General features: G+C 29.8%; 1 protein-coding gene, 1 long non-coding RNA gene and 1 pseudogene across 7 annotated transcripts in view; 2 read left to right on the plus strand and 1 right to left on the minus strand.

Annotated features, from left to right (window-relative positions):
* Positions 1–4,235, minus strand: part of LOC114127432 (uncharacterized) — a 50,599-nt gene extending 46,364 nt beyond the window's left edge. For all 5 annotated transcript variants that reach the window (XR_007604410.1, XR_007604409.1, XR_007604413.1 and 2 more), the window contains exons 1-2: positions 4,030–4,235; positions 2,743–3,197 (exon numbers count right to left, since the gene is read on the minus strand). This is a non-coding gene — a long non-coding RNA (uncharacterized LOC114127432). The remainder of the gene's footprint in view (positions 1–2,742; positions 3,198–4,029) is intronic.
* LOC114127434 (uncharacterized) overlaps positions 1–18,157 on the plus strand; it is a 291,174-nt pseudogene that overhangs the window by 159,560 nt on the left and 113,457 nt on the right.
* LOC114127405 (neuroligin-1-like) overlaps positions 1–18,157 on the plus strand; it is a 378,466-nt gene that overhangs the window by 70,680 nt on the left and 289,629 nt on the right. The gene's annotated exons all lie outside the window — the stretch shown is intronic.

The following is an 18,157-nucleotide window of genomic DNA, read 5'->3' on the forward strand; positions in this document are numbered from 1 at the left end:
TGGAATAACGGATACGTGTGGCTTTTAAAAATCGTTTCATCGGAGGGCACTTGTTCTAAATCTGCCTAGCCAACATTAATGTGTATAACCTACATACATAGGTTACAGCGATATGTGTGTGTGTATATAATACATATACCATATACATACCATCGTATCTACATAAGATTGTAGGGTGCACCGCACAGTAGCTGTATATGTGCGCGGAGTGAGTAAACGCACTTCAAACAATGGGTTGCAACTACGTATAGAGGCGCATTCCTCTCCGCGTCTAGAGCCTTGACAAAATCACGTAGACATTTCGACTCCTATACAGTAGTTATAATAATGTCTGTGTACATAACACCGACGGGTTTTATGTTGTATATAAATATAACGTTCGCTGTTTCGCCTTTTATTGTGTATTCCGTCGGCGTAGCCATGTATAGTGGCATTATATAATATACTGGTAGTGTTGCGTAGTACGTACAGCACGGTTGTTGTGTAGTCGCAGCGGTGGTAGTGAGCGTAGACACACAGAGCTTGATTTATATAATTTGAGACACCCCAAAACGAAAAAATAAAACCTCTAGGAATTTCTCTAGTTCAAGTGCGAAAATACGGAATACGTGGCATATACGCGCAGTATTATAATTGTTACGTAGGTACACGTTAAGTCTCGTGTAAAACGATTTTTATATTTTCTAATTACAATAACGTCAGTCATAATATTATATCAATGTCAACCGAATTATTTGTTAAGAAAAAAATATTTGTACAGGCATGGTAGATTTTAAATTTTAAGTGTATATGTATAATTACAACAAATTATGCGTGTTCATAATACGATCAGATAAAATATCGTTGATTTTTTTTTTTTTAATCTGATTGTCTCTTTACAATGGTGGTCATAGCATTTTTAGCTACGTAACTATTCATAAGAGATTGTAACCTCTTAACACAAACATACAATCTCACTTCTCAAGATGTTTGTAGGAAACAATTTCACTTCTACATAGGCCATATGTAGTGCAGTTTAATGTTTATATTAATTAATTTGGCCTTAGATTTTTTTACTATTTAAAAACTTGTTAGTGAAAAACATTATGCCATGATATGATGACAATGTTCGATTTATTTATTTTTAAACAAGTTTTTAATACCTAACATACACATATTTTTATAACCGTGTCAAGTATACCTATAAGTTGGAATGGCTATGAGCTTGATATGTTTGCACAACACATGGCTTCAGCTTAATATGGATAAGACGTATTTAAGCAAAAAAAAAAAAAAAAATCACGAGTATCAAGTCATTACTTGTGTATAATATAAACAAATCATAGCACTGATCTACAGTATACCACCACACGACACAAGGCCAACGGACTTACATTGAAATTAAAATTATATAATATATTATAAAATAGGATATATATCAGCTTCTATCGTCGTAATATCTATATATGTATAATATCCAATACTGAGTTACAAGTGACATGACAGAGTGGGCATGAAAAATTCTGTATACAAATATCATCTCTCTTTCTCTTCGACTTTCACTATCGTCAATCCACTGCCGCGCCACCAGTCACACCTAGATAAATTAATTGAGGGTTGACCGGCGGCGGCATTCTTATACGCAGAGATGCGACTTAGCGTGGTAAGGGTGAACGGTGGTAGTACGAAGAATTATCGCTTTGTTTTTGCGTGTCATCGCATCGGTAAAGTGAACGTCCATTAAGCGGGTTTAGAGCCCGTTTCACAGCTCCCGCAGGACGATACGGAACCCCGGTGGTGGTGCTCGTAGTGTGGATAAAGCGAAGTGAGGGGGATATAATTTATTAGTACCTTCTATACAGCCTCTCCTTGCATCTATACTCCCGACATCTACACCCACCCTTGTCTTGGACTTACGGGTGTTTTCTCCCACCTTAACCGTCTCTATTCCCACCCCTGCTACCACTACCACCGTCAAAACCTCTATCTCCCCGCGCCGTCACCGGTCGTTGTTCCGTTGTAGCATTATCTCCCACGCACCGCTCTAGTCAGCCGATAGAGTGACCGACTGGTGGCTGCTATTCATGCTATTCCTATATGTATACCGTATGTTATTATAATATTAAACTTGCCCACCTATATTTGTAAACAATATACTGTTGTTACATTTATTATCGTTTTATTCATGATGCTGTCCGGTTTGAATAAATTTGGTTTTCGCAAACGTTTACGACGCTATCATATCGATTTCTATACCGTTATTGTTTGAGTTTTTATACTATGCATGTATCGTATTTAATGTATTACAACCTAATTTAACCTAACTTAAGTTTGTTGCATTAAGTTATTAACAATTCCGCACTTATCGTCTTTATGGTCAGCGTATCAAATATTTATGTTATGTAGGTACTAGATATAATATTATGAATACTGCAAACATGTGCGCATATTCAGTGTAAAGCATAACCGTATTGCTCTGTCTGAACTAGGAAACATTTTAAAGATAACGATAAGAACAGTTTCGCAATGTTAACCGTACGCACTTTGGGTTTGAGATCAGAAAATGTATGTATATATTTGTATGTGTATTATGGATGTACATAAACCCGATGTTTCGCGGTTCGCTGAACAAACGCCGCGAGATTGGTGGTCGTTAGCTGTCTTAAAACCGTTTCGCAAGAGATATATAGATGGCGGAGATGCGTCGTATTTTTTTTTTGTTTTTTTGTTTTTTTTTTGTTCCGTAGAAATAAGGTCACTTACATAGTATTTCGTGGTTTTTTCGCTCCATCGCAACGCCGCAGAGAAGACCGAAAGGTTTACGTTTTATGTGCAGACCTTCGGACCTTTCGGAGACAAAGAACATATAAATTGACAACTTTTATGGTGTACAAGTTTATTCGGAAAACGTAGTTTTCCGGTGTTTGCAATCGATTGTTTTTAGATTTAGAAGAGCGCCATTGTAATGGAATAAAATGAGCGGTTAAACCTTTATTTGTCGTTCGATTAAGCCAAACGGTGGATAATCATGGTTAACATAATTATTTTGTGTCGAGAGTCTTGAATATTTTGAGTGTTGTGATTCCACGATACTCCACTTAAATACGGCGGCGTTAATGCAATATAAAGTTTTGTATATATTCTTGTAGACTTCTATAATTTTAACGTGACGTTGATGGGATCAATACAATATTGTCCATAAGATAACAACACTCTACCTAGAAATAATTAGAACTCATTAAAGAGTGAATATTTAAGAATATTTCCAGATGTAAAACCATTTGCATCGAAACAAATAACTGACAACTTATTATGCTAAGATACATCTTCTACTACGGCAGAAGCTATTCGTCTTAACATTGTTAATTATCAATACACATGATTGTCATGATTGTAGAATATTAATACACTGTTTATAATATATAAATAAATATCTTTTTTATTATTAAAAAATCACACTTTTATTCAAAAAAATAATGTTCAAGATCAGAAAAAATCGTAGTTTATCTATTAAGAAGAGATAATTTCAAGGAGATAGTTTCAAATATTTTCTTAAATTCTACAAGGCGATTTCAGAAATGACCTTTTCGTACTATAATCTGTGTTAAGTTTTCAATAAAAATTCAGAAGTGCTTTGTCTAACCCAACCTTTATAACCGACGTGCGTTATGTGATGAAATAAAAAAAAAACCGTACACATCGTCATAAAATCAAAAGATCATTTTCGGGTCCAAAACTGAAATCACCCTTGGATTTAGGGCGGAAGGTAAAAGGACAAAAATCAAAGCCACGTTCAAATATGGGTTTCCTGCAACCTTTGAGTTTAAACTGCTATGAAACATGAACATCACAGAGTGATCAGTAAATTTTTTATTAACCTCGCGCTGCGTTTCTGGTAAATGATGACAGATACATCACTCTCTCTCCTTCTCGTTCGCCCATCTACTCTGTATTTTTATTATATGGATGATCATTGAACGCACTTTCTATATGAAAAAGACGATACACACGCACACATATAATATATAAATATGATATATTAACACTCACGGTAAATAATCTCAATTTCGTTTTGCTGCCAGTAATAACGCGTTCTATATAATGGGTCATTGCGTGCTTCATTAATTTTACGAGCCAACGGGGCCAGTTCGAAGACGACGGCCGGTTTTACTGCAGATTCCACCGCCACGTTACACCACCGACCCTTTATCGTCTGTGTGTATATATATACGCGAGTAGTCGCTGTCGTTATAACACGCTCTTGTTTTCCACAGTCGAATGTCCGTATTATTTCCGCCGAGTGTTCGAATCGCACATACATATATGCAACAAAAACAATATATTATGAATTATTTTAATATTAATATTTAATAATTTATCAAATCACTGCAGTGCGTGTCGTATAATAAATTATATAATATAAAATACTTAGAGCGTTTTCGTTTTCGACGGACATTCGGAGTATCGTTACGACTTGTCATTATAATATCGTATTCCACGGATACTTATAAACTATACAGCGAGGCGAAAGTAAAAAAAAAAATATATAAAAATTCACACGCCGAGTGACGAGAATCGCTCGGCGGTGACGTGCGGTGGTGTGTGAGAGAGATAGAGAGCATAAAAATGCATAAAAATATGCTCGCGTGGCTGCTGTGTGCGCGCACAGACACGGATCTCGGAGAGCTCGTACGCCGTGCTATATATACGCGCGACGTGCTTGTTTGCTATACGATGGCGGCGCATCCCCTTCTGTCGAGTGTTCTTTCGATGGGGTCGGCGGTCGGTTCTCATTTCGTGCTCATTAAACACACGAACGGGGGAGGAAAAAAAAATACGTACTTTGGATTACCTAACGTCCTCGCGCATATCCATACAATTTATTTGTACACATACGCTCGTCGCACACGCGCATGAGCATATTATTATATACGCACGCACACACGCACACCTACGTCATGTAAGACGGATGCGTGCACGCTCGTTGTTCGAGGCTTTTGGCTTTCATTACGTACACCTAGCTGGCGTCCTTTCCGGGTCGGGGAAAATGGTTAGAAAAAAAAAAAAAAACAAAAAAATTGATGATTTACGTACACGCCCCGACGAGTACGATAATGAAAACGACGATGACGACCCGGCGGCAGCGCGACTCGACGGTGGCACAGTGTTATTATAATAATATATTGTAGAATAATATATACGTATTACCTAACGTACAGAAGTGTGTAGTATATCTACCACGACAACCGCGATGACTATACGACTTACTGTGGTGTGCATTGAAACCGCCGCGCAACTCTTTGGCCTCTCCTAATCGTCGTCACCGTCGTCGCGTACGCGAATAATAACAGCTGCTGCTGTCGCGCATGCCGTCGTTTTCGATTTCATTGTGTTTTGCACACAATATGTTTTCCATATCAAGAAATGTTTTTTTTTTTCATTTTTTATATTTATGCCATCGCTCATTAGTTCGTATTATTATTATAATGACGTGTATTTGCATATCAGTACTACGGATAATAGATAGAATACATACATGCCTTGTAAAATGTACAATATTATTATTATATTATCATTATGCGTGTATATTACCGAACCGTTCAAAACGATTTTAATTATTTTTTTCCTTGAATTATATATCTATGACTGAATAACATAATTAATACACTTAATGTATTATTTTACAGTGAATAAAGTATTTACAATTCACGAATTGTTTTTATATTTTTTTTTTTACTTAATGCTCGTATAAATTTAAAAACGAATGGTAAAATGTATGATAATATTTACATTGTCATACAATTTTGATCTGAATAATTACGATAATTGAAATCTGCAAATGCAATAATAATAATTCAGACATCAAAATATATGGGAATGGCTCGGTGGCTGTAATATAACATCACAATAATAGGACATTTTGACAAAACTATAAATTATTTATTAATGTGCTAAGGATTGAGAAAATCCTTTAACCAACCGCATATATTAAACATATTAAACTAACAAGGGATTGCCAGGAATGTTGTTAATCGTTATTTAGAGATTAACGGGTTCGAATGTGGTTGTAATTATTTATAACTAATTTTCTTGTGACTGGTTTTCTGTTCTTATTGTATTTAATGTTACTATATATTTAGGTATTATTGTGTATACTGTATACCGTGTGATTAGTGGTATGCCTTTGTGCGATGTTGATTCATAGAATGGTGATTTATTTAATTGTGGAACCTATCTAATAACAGAATTTAGAATGGCTAGGTTTTAGTTGTAAAACTCGGTAAATGTAGATACCCATAAAATATATATTATATTCATTTGATATTGAGTGTAATCTTCAATAAACCCTAAATGACAATAGATTTATAATATTTAAATTCATTGTTCATAGCAATTTAAAATTTAGAAGTAGTTTTAAACAGTATTATTTTGAACGTACTAAACAGGATAAGTTATTTATGAGTGTTACGACTCTTTGAGTATATTATGTTATTTCAAAACAAATAAATCGTTTTTATAAAATTATTTAAAATTATTAAATATTCTTTAACGTCATAATATTATTGAATTGCAGGGTAATAACTGTCCGAAATAACGTTCATTGTATTCTGAATGACGTAATTACTACGTGATATAAATCATAATATTGTGTTAAGGTAAATTACATTATCAAAGGGTTGATAGTAGTGTGATAGAATTAATGTTAATAACTATATGAAATATTACAATTTACATTTTATAAGTTGATAGTTATGTTTCCTTCAAATTAATTCAATACCTCCGTAATAATCAACGAGTCGTATACCTATAGGTAGGTATATGGTTTATAAATTGATGGAAAAAATGTGTAATGTGTATTAATCTTATAATTAATATACATTTTATAGTACCTATCATGTTACGATCAAGATGTTCGAATAGACTATAAAATCGTGAAACGAATAATAATAATAAGTTTGTGGTCGATATCACGGAGTAGGTAGTTGAAATAACGAGTACGTCAGTCTGTGTATAAGACCCTACTCTGGCCACACCATGATCCTTTATGTATGGACTCGTAATACCGTGTTTGTGTGTGTGTGTGTGTGTGTATATCCGACTAGACGAGTGTCGGAAGTGCGTAACGTATAGTGGATTAACGAATGCCGAACCATTGGTTCGAAAGAAATGCATTACGTTCGCTTTGTAAGTTACAAAAACTATATATCATAATAATAATAATAATAATACAATTGTATAGGACGTACTGAGGTATATCTTAGCGATTGTCGAATGTAACTTTAAAATTTGTATAAAATCACATGATATGTCTGAACAAAGTAAATTTGACTCTACGGTTATTGTCTATACTTATGTTCATAGAATAATTAAAAAAAAAAAAATGAAACTAACCATAAAAATGAAAATTTCACAAAATCAGTATTAAACTTATGAGGAGGCAAATTTGTATAGCTATGTCTGGAACGTACAAAACCGTCATTCACCGTTAACTTTCTGTGATAATAAAAAAGTTTGAAAATTAAAATAGTTTTGCATATTCGAACAAAATAATTTTTTTTTTTATTTTATCTGAAAGCTTGTTAAAGCGTGACTCAGTGTGTACGAAAATACATGCCGATTTTTAAGAAATCGAAATTTAGCAATATACTTCTACAACCTACTTAGGTTTTATAGCTACTTTAATAAACCAACAAAAAATAATTATAATGATTATTATTATTGTATATGTATGTACAAATAAATGTCTTAAATACAGACATTTTAATGAGATTATTAACCAAAAAGATTAAAGCGTCTGGTTAAATGATTATTTTTAAATATTATTATACGAGTAGTAATCACTTTAACTATGGTTTTGTTATATTCGTAAACTCTCGGCTGTTTTATTTTTTGCCTTTGGAAATTTATAACATCTTATAGAAGAAGTAAAATTATATAATCGTTAAGTATATATAGTTATACTTCAGTTAAACGTTTACTGTTGATTTTTTTTTTACGGTTAACAAAATAAATAGTTGACAATTTTAAAAATTAATGAAAATGTTGCGCAGAGCATGAAATACGTTTTTAAATATTGTAAACAAACTTCAGACCCTCTAGTCAATAGAAGTCGCTATAGTGCTGAAATATTTGTTCTATACAATATTTCTTATTGTTATCGTATTTTAGGTATTTTTTAACCATAGAGATATAGGGCTTGAAGAGTTCTTGATAAATCTTTAATAATACCCCCAAAGAACCTTCGGAAATCGTTATCTATTGTTCTATCGATGAAATTTGTTTCGTGCCGTAAGTTTGATTCATTTGGTTTATATTGTCTGAAGCGGAACTGTCTGAAAAGTTACTTTGATTATCATTAATTAAAAACAATGGGTTAGGAGGAACTGATAATTTTATCGAACAGTGTCAGTAAAATTAAGTTAAGTGTTATAATTTCCAACAACTTGTATCAAATATATATACAATAAATATTGTTAAAATTATCGAATTTTCAACTATTTTAAATGTCAAGGAAACATGAAACTGGTAACTTACATTTTATGTTATTTCATAGATGTCGAGCGACACCTTATGTGATAACAATAATAATATATTATTATTCATATTCTATTTAAATAACTTATGATATTTTATTTCAAATAACATATAGTTTTTAACTTTTTAAACATTAGTTTCGCTTATCCAAGCTAACAACTTTCGAAAAGAAGTAACTTTACAAAATACTCGTAGACAGCTGTAGACAGCGTAATTACAAACAAAGTAAAACATTATTATTCGTTCTTTTATTATTTTGATGAAGATGGGTAGTTTATTATCTGTGTAACGTAGAATTAAAATTTCAAAGATGTTCATTTATCTGTGTTAGCGAAATATCCATTGAATTAGCTTTCTAAAAATCTGCTTATTTTTCATTTTTACAAATTTGTGTTTTAAACTAAAATATTATTGTAATTTAAAATTAGTGGGATACTAATTTAAATAATTTAATTTAATTAGGTATTTCATAAATGTGATATTATTGCAATGTTTAAAATATGTATTGTATCTACTGCGTTGAACAATAATAAACATATAAACAATGTTATATTTCATAAATATCCACTGCATTACCTTGACTACATTGAAGTATAAATTATTGAAGTATGTATTATTTTATAATAAATGTTAAAGACAGAATTTTATTATCCAAACCTTTTAGTATATAATTATTTATTATTTTTATTTATTTGCGTTTGAGGAATTTGACATCAGGTATTCAGGTGATTAATTTGAGTTTTATTATTCCTCTTAATTTACATTTCTCAAGTGCAAAGTGCAGACACATAATAAAAGACGAACATTTCCTATATTTACAATTCCAGTATCGAAGGGATGTCGTGGAATAAATATTAATATACAATATATATATATATATATATATATATATTATATATATATATATATATATGTATAAACTTATAAAAAATAATAATAATATTCTTATAGATTTGTATAAAAAATAACAATTTATTATGGGAACCAAATGTAGAGTTATTTTTTATGATTTTTTATTTTTGTCTTTGTAAAATCGTGTAAAACCAACAACTGAATGAACGTATCGAAATATAAGGAAGTTTTTGTTGTTAAATTTTATATTTAAAATGTTGTTTTTGTACTTGCAGATTTACGACATATCGTCGGGTTCTTAGTAAATACATTATTACATTTTTCTACGTTGAAAATAAAAGACCATGTGCGAAAGTTAAATTAAAAGTAAAAAAAAATAAAAGCTAAAGTTGTGTAACAGTTATTAGACGCTATATAGACGCCAGAGATTTAAAACCAAACGAAAAACAATAGTATGGATACAATCAAATGTAAATTATTCAGTACCATTGTTTGTTCCATTATTTACAAATTGATTGATGAAATTCTTTCGATTTCAATTAGTTTTGTTCAAATAATATGGTATTTACACGACATAACAATGAAATCTTTATTTTTCTAGCATATTGTAAATTCACACAAGAATGTAGTTTGTATTTACATATGATCAAACACAAAAATGAAATTACAAAATAATAATGAAATATTGACAAATACTAAATGATTAAACCGTATAACTATAGTTATTTTTTTGAATTTACAAGACAGAATTATTTTTCAAAAAAATATAAGCTAAATATACAAATAGTATAAATTATTAATAATACTATTTACTATTGTATAAAGTAATAATTACATTTTGTTAACTAAACAAATACTTTTTTTTTAATTTGTAAAAATTAGGTAATACATCTTATTATTAAAATTTAGTTTAAAAAAGTATTATCTAGTCATTTCAGTTATAGTAAATGAAAATAAAATATATGCACAACAGTGAATTAAACTTAATAATATTGTATCATTAAAATGCAATTAAATTAATTTTAAAAGCTTAAAATGTATATATTAATTTAAAACTTAATCAACTTATTCAATTTGTTTTTATTTCCAATTGATAGAATTATATAATAAAAGTATATAATAAACGATATTATAATGTAATATCCTGATTTGTGTTTATCGTTATTGCTTAAAAAATAATGTATATCAACAAATATCTTTATTTTTGTTAAGTAACTAATATGTTTTTACGAGTACTCGTATATATAAAAAGTATTTGGTATAAAATTAAACCTACTAAAACGTAATAATCAAATTAATATTTTTAAATAACAATTAAACTAACACAATTATATAAACACCAAGAAGCCGTAGTACAAAGTCTATTCACATAAAATGCTACAAAATATTCAACTTAACGAAGAAATTTCCATCAATAAAATGTTACATATCTTTTCAAATTGCAAATGCGAAAGCTCCAGCTTAGATAAAATACCATACTCTTTCATACCATGGTAAACTTATTTATGTTACATTTATAACAAAATTTGGAAAAATAACTTTCCTCCCGGAAATTGACAAAACTCTCTTCTCTTCTTTTTTCTCTGGCATTTACAACTCTAACGGAGTCTTTGCCGCTATATATTGACGAAACAGTACAATAATAATTCCTCGTCTGAAATCGAATATGAATAAATTTAATGTATATGACTACAAACCTACCAAGGTCTTTAATAAATAATATGACCGGAGCACTTTAAAAATTGCAAATTCAAAACGAATATGATACATATAAAATTTAAAATACCTATCAACTTTCCAAAACGGATTCCTTAAAAAGAAATCTACAACCGACACCTTAGCGTACATTCAAAACAAAATGAACGAAACATTTTCGAAAATTAATGTATGAACCTAATTGGCATTGACATAGAAAAAACATATGGCTATAAAAGGATACACAGTATCATCTTAAAATTGAACTACACATGGTTACAGAAACATACTCAATTATGTCTCTATTTTTTTTTACAAGCCAGATTATTTCATATAAAACTAGCAACATAACTTCTGAGACATTTTTTTCAAGAAAATATTAAATACCATAAGGGTCTTTTATCCATAAATACTAGTAAATACTAGTATCCAAAGCCCGCAAACTTAAACTTACCTACTAGTATTCAAAATCTAAAAATCTTATAAAACTATTTACACATAATTTCAGATAAAACCACTAGTAAATAAGCTATAAAATAAAATATAAATAAATAAAACAAAATATAAATCAGTGATTCAAGTAAACTGTCTGATAATCTACAACACTCATATTATATTTTATATTATATATTTACTTATATCCTGAACTTTGTAAAATTTTGAAACTATTAATTAGATAATAAAATTAAAAAAAAATAAACGTTTCTTAGATTATAATAACAACAATTACGTGATTCATTTTATGAAAATTATACTAAATACGTATTTAAATTGATAGTTGTCAATATATAAAACTTTGTTTGGTTAGTTATGATGTAATAGTATTTAAAAAATAATAATATTTAATGTTATGACATAATAAATATTATTGAATCAAATGCATTCGATCAAACCGTCGCTGAATAGCTGTACGCCTGTGAGTATTATACTAATACTATGTCATTATAAAATCGTCAGTAATGCGATATCATTTTTGTTTACGTAAATCGCATATAAAGCTCATTAGTATTAACCAAAAATTCAACTGCACATACTACTTAAATAGAACATAATATTACGTACATAGATATTCACTCGTATTACACAAATCGTGTAATGTACCTGACAATGTTAAGTGGATTTTCTACACAAAACTGTTTATACAATATGACCTATCATGTACACCTCCGTGTATAATATAAATTCTCCTTTAAGTTATGAATTTTGAAATTTTTAATTATTTTAAAGTATGAATGTATATATTTTTTAAAATTAACAAAAAAAAAAAAAAATAAATAAATAACTTATATTTTTAACTGAAAATATTATGGAAATGAATTTATTGAAGACATTGATGTATTCAAATCTAAATTCAACTGATTAATTTTTGTGTGGCTTATTTTTTATAAAATGGATTTAAAATAATTGGTTTAAAAGATACAGATTCTAAGACAATTCGAAAATTATACTAATTGATATTGACCTATCAATATTTTATATTTTGTAAAAATTATCTAAAATCTTTATCATACAATATACTTGAATACATATTACATCTATTTGATAGTTTTGTATTATTATTAATTTTAAGTACATATTATTGAGAATATTTTCCTAAAGATGAACTTGAAAATACCAAATATCTAGATTTCAATAAATTCATAAAAAATGAAAATAAAAGTGGTGTATATTTATACGAGAGTCGGTTACCGTGTTTTGCCGTTTTTATGTGTAAGCTAAACAAAAACCCGCGAAATCACATTTCAATCACCCCTATTTCTGAACATATTAATATATACTCATATATTTTTATTATTTAGTATTTTTTTTCTATTATTTATGTGCCATATTCTCTAAGGTTTAGTACGTAAACTGGTTATTATTTGTGGGTATACATTATACATGTTCACACTCGTGCACTATAATATACATAGTATATTAGATATAAAATTCGTGTTTAACGATATATTATATAATTTATATATTAGTTAGTCAGTTAGTGTATAACAATAAAGCCATACTAAAAATCGTGTCATAGTATACTTAGGAGCTGGGCGATGTCCGTAGAAACATTTTTATTTAACTTAGGTAGGTACATAATATTATACCATACTATATATTATATTTATATTCGTATATCCGCGTCTTCGTTTGTACCGTATTTCGAAGTGTTATGGCGCATATGTTTATTCCTTGGCGGTATTTGTATGAAAATGCGTAGAAAACAGTGTTCTCGGTGACTATGATAAAGAATTCGGTTATAAAGAATTTTTTTTTAAAATTATTTATTATACTTACACGTTTATCTGTTCGATTTATGCCATCATTGGATTGTGTTGAGAAGGAGAGGAAAAAATTGAATCGTGGAGCAGCACGAAATATTAGTTATCGGCATGGATATTGGTAAAAATCGTGTAAATATGCGATTGCGTATGATAATTGTTTGTATAATTATTATAAAAATCGACGCGAAACTCGCACGTTGTGAGAAAGGAAAGGTTAGGTTAGGGAAAAGAAAGGATGAGCAAATATTTCGATATATTTCACGATAGATATGTGTACAGTGTATCATTACAGTCTAAGATAAATGGATATATCATGATGAGGAGACGGTTATATTTGTAAAAATATTATTCGCAGACGTGTCAATACAACGGGTTAGGTTAGCCGTCAGAGTCCAATTGTAGCTAATGTGTGTTCGTGCGTAATGTGTGTGCCACCGTCTCGTCACAGCGCTGCTACATTAAAATATAAATTATAATGTACAACACTGTATGTTGTTTATAATCTTTAAAAAAAAATATTTGTATTATCCTAGGCAGGAAGCAAAATATATTATTAAATCTACAATATTCGAGTTCGTTAATTTTCTTTGATTTTAGAAAAAGGTACTTGTTTACATTGAACCAAGCTAACCAAATCTAATTCACATTTATCGAACATCTGATTCACTACCTACTTAAATCGTCGTGTGGCATTATAACGTGTCATCCATACCATTAGTGACCAGCGTTGATAGTGTCTCGCATCATTTTTTTTTTTTATAAAACACCATTTTTAAAACTTCCGTGAAACGTTTTGATATGCTTCGTATTTCGGTAAAAAAAACAACATTGAATATCACATTTCTCTGGTACAGTTGTGTCCATTATGCGCATCGTCTTCATAACAACTATATATTATATTATAATATTATGAACTATAGATTATAGGATATCGTGTTCGATCGGCCTTTTTCGGGTTTCATTCAGCCAGTCAAATCGCCGCTGTGTAATATAGCGAAAATCGTTCATAGACCGCGGCGGGATACCGATACAGCAAAGTTCCGGGCGGTGTCGGAAACCCTCATTATTTGTCTGGATTTAATTCGACAACGAAACGGCCCTACTATAATATTCCTTTCAGCCAGTTGAACAAAATGCGCCAATGCCGCTGACACAGTAACGCTATACATACTAATATAATATAGTAATCGGCAAGCAAATGGCCCGCAGATAAAAATACGTAACGTTAATAAAACAGCTATGGAAAATAAAGGTCCGTTGAAAAAAATAAGTAATTGTAAACTAAAACGGTTAGTCCGCATAACAATGTTGTTCTATGTAATTTATTTCTACACTATGTAATATGTAAACAAGACTATATAATTGCATTAATTTTTAATAATAAAATTATACTTCTTTAAAAATTTTAATTATATTTTTTATTAATCAATAAATATGATATGATAACAATGAAATTTAAACGAAATCTTAACGCAAAACAAAACTGAAAAAAAAATTTACCAAATATGTGGTGGGAAAAAACGAACCGTATCTGTAAATGTTTAATTGATTAACAGGACAATATTATTTAGAATTTTTTCACCTAGGAGCAATAACAACATTGATTTTAAATAAATAAAATTGAATGTTATATAAATTAATTTTTTTCTTGGATTGCGACTCAAAAAAAGTTTAACTATATTATTGTAGAAAATTTATGTCAGATGGTTAATCTCTTTAATAGCTGAGATATTTAAGCTTATGATAATAGTAATATTATAACTTATGGTAACAAATTTTCGAAGTACTTTCGTTAGAAGGTGTCTTCTTTCATGCATATATTAAAAACATTAGATTATCTTACAACACTTACACTTATTGTAAAAATAGATTATGAAATAAAAAAAAAAAAAATGTTAAAAAAAAAATAATAGAGTTATGAGAGGATTTATAAAAAAATTAAAATTTGAAAAAAAATGTAGGCAACCCCTCATAATCTTTCCACTCCACAATAAATGTAGTTCCTATAATTTTAGTTATTGTATTCAAAATAATATACTTAATTATACTGAATACGTTTGATTTAAATAATTTGATCATATCATTAGAATAGTTAAGTTCTTGAAACTCATTCATCACACATAAATATTATCATCATAAATTATTATCTTCTACATTTTTGTATATAAGTAATGAATTTTATTTGTAGACATTCGGTCCTTACTTTATAAAATCAGATATGTGTTTACTATAAATTAACATCGTTTGATTTTTTTTTATAATTTCATATGTTTTAATTATAATAGTGTGATCAATATGTAGATTCCACGTGATCAAATTAAATAATTTTTAATATTGTAAGTGTGCAATCAATCCATAAATATCATTATGTTTCTATAAAATTGTATTTTGCTTAAATCGTGATTGAAATTATAAAATAGCTTATTGCGTAAACAATACAACTAATTGCATTGTTTATGTTAAAATTATAGAGAGAATATTATTACAATAATAATATAAAAATCATGATTGTGTGTCTGTCGAACAGCACTCGGTATGTAGAATCGAATACCAGCAATTATTGCTGAGTGCTGACATGCTTAATTTTATTATTCAGTCATGAAGTTAGCCGATAATGCATTCCCGCGTGTCTGATACGTGGTAATGTTGATACTGTATTATACGTTATCGATATTATAACCGGTATCGTCATAAATTATTAAAAAAAAAACTTATTCTATGAATTATTGATCATTTTTTTCTGCTTTTCACTTGGTAATTTCTTTATGAAAAGAAAAAATGTCCGATACACGCATTTTTCCTCTGGCTGTTTGGAGGTCTGCTGCAGTCGCGGATTAATTTTTCCGCAGCCATTTTCTCACTAAGGTGGGGTTTTCTCTTCTTCTCTCTCTCGCTTTCCCGACTCGGTTAGTTAGGCTCCGTGACATTTTATCCACGTGGCAATACGTCCACAATAATAATAATAACATACGCAGGTACAACACTGTCGATTTAGGTAAGCGTAACGCAAGCGATGTTGTTTTACGATCATTAATTCATTTACAATTAATTTATGAATATAACGTCTTGTAATCCACTGACAATATCAAAATTATAGATATATTACGTTTTTTTTTTGGTTATTAGAAAACTGCGTATAAGCGCAATGTGCAACGTTTGTATTCAGTTATGTACTTTATTTCCTCTAACGATTTATTTTTCACAAGATGTCAGATGCAATTATTGTTCCACACTCTATAAATCATAAAACAAATGTGTAATAGAACGCGAGTTGTACAAAAGCCAAATTATAAATCAATTAGATAATACTATTAAACGGTTCTTTAATCTTAGTATATGAAAAATAATTTACTTTAAACTTTTAATTAAATGAAATTCTTAAAAATGTACTTAAAACAATTTTATATTCACATTTCACTTTGTATGATATTATATGCGTATTAGTGTATAAAATTATATTCAATCGTGTGATGTGTAAACGGTTGTAGGAGTGTTGTTGGTACCAATGCGTTTGTATTTTTTTTTATTATTATTATTATATGCAATAAGGTGTGTTGCGTACACGTTATATTATGATGTGAGAAGACTGGGTGGTGGAACAGACAAGCCAGTTTTTAGTGTTCGCGACTTTCGCTGGCACAGGCCTACCTACAGAGTCAAGTGTGTTTTCAAAGGAAAAACACGAATGCCCCACGAGCACACACGATAAACATAATATAGGTGCTCGTTGAAATTTAAATTCACTGTGCGTAAACCGAATTGTATGTACAGCTGCAGGTACATGTGTATTATACAAATGTCGGGAAAACGTTTTCGTATGCACACAAAACTTTTTACGACTCGCGATCATAACAATATGTGTACGGCGGCGATTATTCATTAAACGTTGTACGGTACGCTCGTTTACATCGTAAATAGTTAAAACAGAGTACACTGCTCGCACAATCGAACCGCAAGAGCATAAGACGTGCAGTTTGTGACCACGAATTGTATTTAATATACCATATTGCTACGCGGTATATACCTACCACGTGACTTTACGCTTCCGGCAAACGATGACGTCTTGCGTCGTTTCTGTCCGTCTTGTGTACGTATGTTTCCGCCGTAATCCGTATGTCCTCGTACAAGCGAAATATCATAACAGGATTTTTATTGGATTACTATTGTCTCTTCCGTCAAAATCCATATCTTTGTTGTTATATTGTTGAAAATAATAAACGCCTGCCGCGATGATTCATATTTTGTATAATATACAATAATGTTATATATTATGTTTCGGTATTCTGAGATCGTTAAAGTATATATTATTATATTTTTGTATAGTTTTATAATTTCGATGTTGGTACGGCTTAAACAACTTTTGGATTAAAAATAATACATCATTCTATTTTAATATATCAAGATAATGTGTACAATATTTAACTGAAATTCGATGAAATACTTATATGCAGAAACATTGATTGATTGTACACTAACAAAATGTAACAGCGAGTTAACAAATAATAAAAACAAAATTCTAGCACACAAGATATATCAAATAATTTCAGTCAGATGTTTTTGACAGTATTTTCAATCTCTTATTTGGCTAATTGGAGTTTGTTTGATCACCTCTGAATTTATAAACGTGATTATGGTGTATTTATTTTAATTATTATATAGGGGCATATAAAATTATTCCATTACAACCCTACTCATTTCCCATGAAAAATCCAATAACGTATTTTTTCGTTATTTTAACCTTATTTTTACAATATTTAGTACTAATTTATTTAATTTTACCTTTTGAAATATCAGTATAGCAAATGGTTACAATAAGTTAAAATATGATACTG

This window comes from Aphis gossypii, chromosome 2 (genome assembly GCF_020184175.1).
Source record: "Aphis gossypii isolate Hap1 chromosome 2, ASM2018417v2, whole genome shotgun sequence".
NCBI classification, from domain to species: domain Eukaryota; kingdom Metazoa; phylum Arthropoda; class Insecta; order Hemiptera; family Aphididae; genus Aphis; species Aphis gossypii.